Here is a 7,866-nt window from a genome sequence, read left to right as displayed (position 1 = left end):
ACAGCCTCCTCCTTGGTTCATGGATTCTCAGCGGTCAGTTTGAGACCATAATTGTGTTCGTATGTCACCACAGACTATTCTCAGGGGCCTGCCCTCAATTTCTTATACCCTTACAGAATTCTAAATACCATTTCCAGTCCCTTTATCATTTAAGTTTTCAACTAAACAACTTCAAGATACAATTCTCAGGAGAGAACTGGGTGTGGGGGGTTTAGTGGGGGGGGGGGAGTGTAGTTGAAAACTAGCTTCTGTTGTGTGTGTATTCATATAACCAGTGGTCAAACTGCAGAAATGTATCTGTCCTTCCATAACATATTTCTGAAAGAAGGGGAAAGTGACACAGATAACTCACAAACCCAGCAAGTCTCATTAAAATGGATGTTACAGGGTTTGGTTACTGTTTTTCAATCAGAGTAACCACAGTGGCACTTGATTATTTAGTGCATACTAAAAAAGGCTTAACTTTCTACAGAAAAACATCACTGCTGCCATTTGTCTAAAAAGTACTGCTGTGTTCTGGTTAATTAATTTTAAAGAAACAATCATGGTATTTAAATATAGGAGGTTCTTAAAAGTGATATGGATCGAGTTTTCTTCTAAACATAATTTGGGTAACAGATAAAGGATCAGCCTTATACTTATTTCATATGACATTGGGTCAAGGTAACTATGTCCTCAAACTACATTTATAGCACCTACATGGAAGAATGATCAAACTGACTTGACCAGGCAAACGTGACATTAGGAACAAGTAAGGCAACTTTGTTTATAGCAGCTTCTCCATCAGTTAGACAATGGGAGTCATGGAAGTTATGTTCATGCTTTAATGGAAAGCAGAACAATGGATGAGAATTTGACTCTAAAAGACTCTTCAGAGATGGAAGACCCTTAACCACTCAGTAAGCAAACTGGTGGCAGCAGGTATCAACACCTGTAACATTAACCTTCAGAAGGGACTCCTGACAGTCATGGATCATTCTCCGATATGCAGTTTCAAAGTCAGCATCTGAGTTCCTTGGAGGAATTTAGTAATGTGGCTTTCTACCTCAAAGAGCCTGTAGAAACTTTCTGACCAGAAGACGAGTAACTGAACAAGGATTAGGGAACTTTAGCTTATGCTGAAAGACAGACCATAACTGAGTTGATATTCTTGGCCTGAGTCCATTTGACAGGTCTTTTAATGAGACCTAAAGGCTGGGATTTTCAAAATAATGACAGCAAAAACAAGCAATCAAAATAGGCTGTTTTTTTCCCCCTTAAGGAAGATTTATAGCAATTCGCCAAAACTATACATTGTTGAGAAGTTTGTTGTTGTTGTTATTGTTGTTGCCTTTTTTTCTTTTCCTATAAGTCAGTCAAGTGTTTCTCTGCTGAGAGGTTGACTATGTGGGTGGACCACTCTACTCTTGTTTTTGTTACCTCTGACTTCTGATCTCTGAATTGCAATCCCAAGTCTGACTTGATTTTCAGAGTGCCAGCAAGAAAAGACATCAGAAATTGATGGAGTAAAACTGACATACAGATTTTTCTTACTTTAGGGTTCTATCAGTTTTATTCTGAGTCACTGTGTTACGTATTTCTTCAAAAATAGAGTGCTACTCTTCACAATCTGCTCTGGCCATGCAGTTTATGGCGATCTGGACATATGATACAAATAGACCTCAAAAAATTAGGAAGTCAGGATGGAAGTGACCATAAAGTTAAATAAATCAAGAAAGGAAAATTGGGGATTGGTATCTGGAAGCTTGGAGGTTGCCTCAATTACAGAGACAAACATGCCTGCAAGAGATTGAGGAGTTCATTTTATATGTCTCAGTAAACATGATCAATTATCTTCCCATCAAATACAGCCATTCTCTTTCAAGACTAGGAACCAGGGCCACTTCCATGGTTATAAGTGGATACTTGTTGGAAAAGAGAAGTGGCAAAATGGGTATGCTGTTATATTGCACCTAGAAGAGAGATGCAGCTATCTATACACACACAACAAATAATAAGAAATCTCAATTCTCATGTTATTTGAATTATTTGAGAACATAAGAAAAGTTTTACAACTTTTCAACTTATTTTAAGGCAGTCATCAAGTACATAAAAATATCCAAATTTAAAAATCCCAGGGGAATAAAATCCTAAATAAAGTATACACAAATATAATTTACCAGTGTTTGAAAGAAAAATACATCATGACAAAAGTAACCTTTAACCCTGAAAAAGCAATGCATATTTAATATCATTAGATTTATTTTTATCAGTTAACATGTCAATAGTTGTCAAAAATCTGTGATACATTGAATTAAATCATATATTTATTTTAAAATATAAAAAATCTCAGTATGTTAGAACTAATACACCTTCATTGGAGACAACTGTTCTTAGAGGAGGATTAAGAAATGTATCAATGATTGACAAATGTGTAAATAGTTTCATGTAGGTGAGCTATTGCACTAATTGTACAATGTAGGGTAAATAACCCAATAAAATGTAGTATATACTCCATGCTGTAAGAAAATAACATTTTTACTGGCAGGGATACACATACATACATACATACATACATACATACATACATACATACAAACACACACACAGAATTGCTTCTCGGAAGACAGGGTTGTCATATTTACATGTCTACTTCTATTCCCTGCCTAAGAACAATTAAAACTCTAGAAATACATTATCTACAAATACTACTAATAATAAAGAACATTCTGAAAGGTGAAGGAAGAAAGACAGATAGGCTAGGGACCTTGGGATCTGAGAATGACACGATGATGAGTTTCCTGGGTTTTCTTTTTGTCTCATATATCCCAAATTTGGAATTGGAAAATACAGAAACCTAGAAATAACAAGACGTGCAGGCAAAAATAAAAGTTCCAACAAATTCCTGCTCTTTCCAACCAGAAGACCAGGAAAATGGCTATGTAGCAAGACAGAAACTTTTATATAATGAGTACTCTATTGTAGAATAAACCATGGCACCACCTCCAACCCAGCCAGCAAAAGCAGAGTGGGGAGCCTGGATTTTTACTGTCTCTAGGTTGTAGCAACGTGCACAAACTCCTCACCCATACCACGGAAGAGTGGTGTCAGAGAAACCTGAGTCAGGACCCAAAGCATTCATTTCTTCTAGGTTCTCCTAGGTAACAAGGACCCCATATGGTATTATTAATGGAGACTATATGGCAAGCCTGGAGTAATGAAGCATTGTTCCTCCTCTGCTCCTCCTGGGAAAGCATTAGGGGAGGGCTCTTGGAGAGTCAAACTCACACTCAGCAGCAGCAACAAGAACATCCTCCCTAACGTTGTGTAAATGGAAGGCATGTAAGATGCAGAAAAAAAGGCAGACCTTACTTCACCCAGATCGGGAGATATTAGTACAGGCCTAGTAGGGACTGAGAACTACCATCTCACAGTAATGACTAACTCTTGACCATGGGTTATCAACAGAACTTAACTGGGGAACCTGGACTTGTACTCTCTTCTGGCCGTAATGATGTGTTACTTTGCCCTTTCCTTGCTAGAGCAGTGTCAGAACAAGCCAGCTAAAACTGGTTTAAATGAGATCCAGAGTTTCATAATCTCAAAATGTCTAGGTTTCTGTATCAAACTGTTAACTCTACCAAGAATCGGAAAGATCTCAATCTGAATAAATAAGACAAGCAAGGGGTGCCTGGGTGGTTCAGTCAGTTAAGTGTCAGACTCTTGATTTTGACTCAGGTCATGGTTTCATGGTTGTGAGATCGAGCCCCGTGTTGGGCTACACTAGATGTGGAGCCTGCTTAAGATTCTCTCTCTCTCTCTCTCTCTCTCTCTCTCTCTCTCTCTCTCTCTCTCTCCCCCTCTTTCTCCCTCTCTCTGTCTCTCTTTCTCTCTCTCTCTCTCAAAAAAAAAAAAAAAAAAGATGGTCAATAGATGCCAACACTAAAATAACAGAGATGTTGGAATTATCCGACAAAGACTTTAAAGCAATCATCACAACAACGTTTAAATGAGCAATTATGAACATATTTGAAGCAAATGAAATAGAAAGTTATGGCAAGGAAATAGAAATTCGTTGCAAAGAAATTGAAGCTATAAAGAAGAACCAAATGGAAATTATAGAACTGAAATAAACAGTAACTAAAATGAGTAACTCAGTGAAGAGCCTCAATAGCAGAATAAAAATTATCAATGGGAACAACAGAGAGAAAATAGACTGAAAAAAAATGGATAGAAATACAGGCACCACCAGAATTGAGGATTGAATTTTTTTTTTTAATTTTTTTTTCAACGTTTATTTATTTTTGGGACAGAGAGAGACAGAGCATGAACGGGGGAGGGGCAGAGAGAGAGGGAGACACAGAATCAGAAACAGGCTCCAGGCTCCGAGCCATCAGCCCAGAGCCCGACGCGGGGCTCGAACTCACGGACCGCGAGATCGTGACCTGGCTGAAGTCGGACGCTTAACCGACTGCGCCACCCAGGCGCCCCAAGGATTGAATTTAAAAAAATAGGATAAGGCTAAAAGAGTACTTGAAGAAATAATGGCCAAAAAATCCTCCAATTTGGCAAAAGAGAGAAGCTGAGCAAATCTCATATAAGATAAACCTAACAATATCAGCACCAAGAGACATCATAGTCAAACTTCTGAAAACTAATGGCAAAGAAAAATCTTGAAAGTTCTGAATGAGAAACAATATTTTACCTATCAGGCAAAAATAATTCTCATGATAGTAGGTTTCCCATAAAAACCATGAAGGCCAGAAATAAAAGAACTGTCAGTCACAATCCTATATCCAGGGAAAATACTCTTCAGGAATGAGGGAGAAATCAAGATATCCTAGGAGAAAGAAAGATGAATAGAAATCGATAAAAGAGAATATCCAAATCTCCAAAAAGCCTGTGGAACATATTCAACAGCATCTATCGGCAGGTAAATATAAATTAACTCTTATATGCCACATTACACCTACCAGGATAGCTAAAATGAAATAGATTTCCAGTATTAATTATTGACAAGGATGTGAAGGATCTGGACCTTTCATTCATTGTTGGTGGTTGTTTAATTTGGCTAGACGACTTCGGGAAACTGTATTTACTAAAACTAAACGTATGCCTGCATTATGACTCAGCAAATCCACTGCTACTATATACCCCAAAGACATGAATATATAGGTTCTCAAAATCATATACAATGAGTGTTTGCAATAGTTTTATTCATATTTCCAAACTAGAAACAACTCGAAAATCTTTCTACAGGAAAATGGATGAGATGTTCTATTCAAATAATAGAATATTACACACCTATAAAAAAGAATTAAATTCTCATATCCAGAATAATATAGTTAATAGATATTATATTGAGCAAAAGAAGCAAACACAAATGAAAATATATAAATCCATTTACATGAATTTCAAGAATGAACAATACTTGTCAATGGTTATAAAGGTCAGAAAATTAAGAAATTCTGAGGGTATTAATGAGAAAGGAGAATGAGAGAAATTTATAGAATCTGATATAGAGTTCTGTCTCTGCAATTGTGTGTTACCTTTGTAAAAGTCTTTGAGTTCTATATTTAAGTTTTGCTCACACGTGCAGTTAAGTATAAGTGACTTAAGTATGTTTTCTATCTCTGAAAGTTAAGTTGCTCATCATTTGAATTTGAGTTTTTCAAATATCAGAGTCCATGGTAATCTCAGTTATGTCATATTGCCCTCCTAAGATAAATAGTGTCATCTGGATTTAATTCTACAGCTCAGTAGCCCTGGGACATGGAAGAGAATTTATCCTGATTAAGAACACGGAAGAAATCGTACTAATATGAGAGCAACAATTCAGTATAATTCACCAAACATTCTGCATAAAATGTCACTTTAAATGGAGGACTTTTTATGATTCAAAAATTGTAATTTCTTTGTTCATAATGAATAGCAAGTAAAAGGGTAGGAATTTTGTTATATTCATAGTTGTGGACACAATAGTAATACCAATAAACTATTCAAAAAGTAGGTTTTTTCTACAAATAGATAATTTTTAAGTCTAAACATACTTAAAAGATATTATATATAGGGAAATAAAACATTAATATAATATCTCATATTAAAGTAATATGTAATTAGATGTAATATTCCCTATGGTTCCCTTCAAATTAAAGTGTTCTCTCTGAGTTTTTCCCAATCCATTGCTCATATGGGTTACCTTATTGTCTCCATTTTTAGTTATCTCCTATATGCTGAATATTAAGGCAGGCTTCGCTTCTGCTCCTCCTTTACTATTTGGACATTTAATGGATGCTTCCAGAACAAAATAATCTATAAAAATCTCAGTATCCTCTCCTTTAAACCTACTTTTGTGTTCTCAGCATTATATTGCAGTACCACAGTTAACCCATTCACACAGCTAAGACTATTGTGTCTTCCTTGACCTCTTCCACTTCCATTCCCTTTGTATCTTGGATGATATGCTTAATAGTTGTCTTACAGAACAAACTATGGTCTCTTATCTCTCTCATTGTTAGTTTTTAAATAAATTTTTAGAAGCAGCTCAAAGGTCTTTCATCCTCAGACTCTTTCTTATACTCTGTGCAATATACCTATTTCCATTTAACTAATTTTATTGTAACTATGTATTTAATTTACCTATCTTTTCTATTAGACTGTAACTGCATGGACTATGCTTTTAGCTTCTTGCCATCAAGACTATCCCAGACATGGAGACTTCTCATGTGAATAAGATGGTATTAACAACCCTTTAGTATTATGCATTGCACACCAAAATCATTGTACCCCCTTTTGAAAACAGACCACATATCTGAATTAAGAGAGAACATCTCTAAAAAATTCAAGACTTCCTTTGTTTAGAAATCAGGTTGCTAGGTTGCTCTTCTTATTTCTATATGATGAGAAAAACCCTTGTCATCTTATTCCAAATGAGATCTGAAATTTATGACTTGAGGTCACACTGGTTCACAACTGCTCTGAAAAATTGATAAGAGTGTCAGAACACTGCCTCACACTGTTGATAGGGATGACTGATTAAATTCACAGATACTTGGCTTTAGCAGTGGAAAATCCTTCTGTCATCTTCATTTTCTAAGTGAGCCATGCTTCCTTCTCTAGGTCATAAGATCAGTGAGATACTTGAAGAAGGTGGGAGCAATGGATCATAGCTGTACCACACTTGGAAGTATATTTGGTAGAGAAAAAAGAAATGGTGTCTTTTTTTTTTAAGTTTTATTTATTTATTTATTTATTTATTCATTCATTCATTCATTCATTCATTCATTTATTTAGAGCGAGCCTGAGTGGAGGAGGGACGGGAGGGTGGGGAGAGAATCCCAAGTCTATGTGCTGTCAGCTCAGAACCCGACCACTTGGGGCTCTATCTCACAAACCAAACTGAAATCATGACCTGAGACACAACTAAGATTCAGGTGCTTAACCCACTGAGCCACCCAGGAGCTCTTGGAAATAGTGTCTTTCAGTGTCTTACAATTATTTTTTAATTTTTGTGAAAGGATTCATGTAGTATCCACCTCATAGACTGTCAGGAGCCCCAGTTTGACTGAGATGAACTCACAGAGTTGTTTCCCACTTTTAATTTTCTAAGTAAAGAATATATACATGAGAAACCAAACATAAAATATTTATTTTTGAATATATAAATAACCCTTTTAATTTTTATTTTGGAAGGGAACAATCAACACTTGACTGTAACCCAAACCATGTCTTCCCAAACTGATTTGCAGAACTCTGATGTGAGAAGATGCTCAATTGGAATGGGTAGATAGAAAGACTTCTATGATCAAACACATTTGAGGAATAAATAGCTAAGCAAAGTTGAATAAGTTCCTTCTCTTTCTGAGTTAGAGCATTGGGTATGCAAAT

The sequence above is a fragment of the Lynx canadensis genome, chromosome B4, assembly GCF_007474595.2.
Source record: "Lynx canadensis isolate LIC74 chromosome B4, mLynCan4.pri.v2, whole genome shotgun sequence".
Taxonomy (NCBI): domain Eukaryota; kingdom Metazoa; phylum Chordata; class Mammalia; order Carnivora; family Felidae; genus Lynx; species Lynx canadensis.
Note: the sequence above shows the minus strand (reverse complement) of the source record.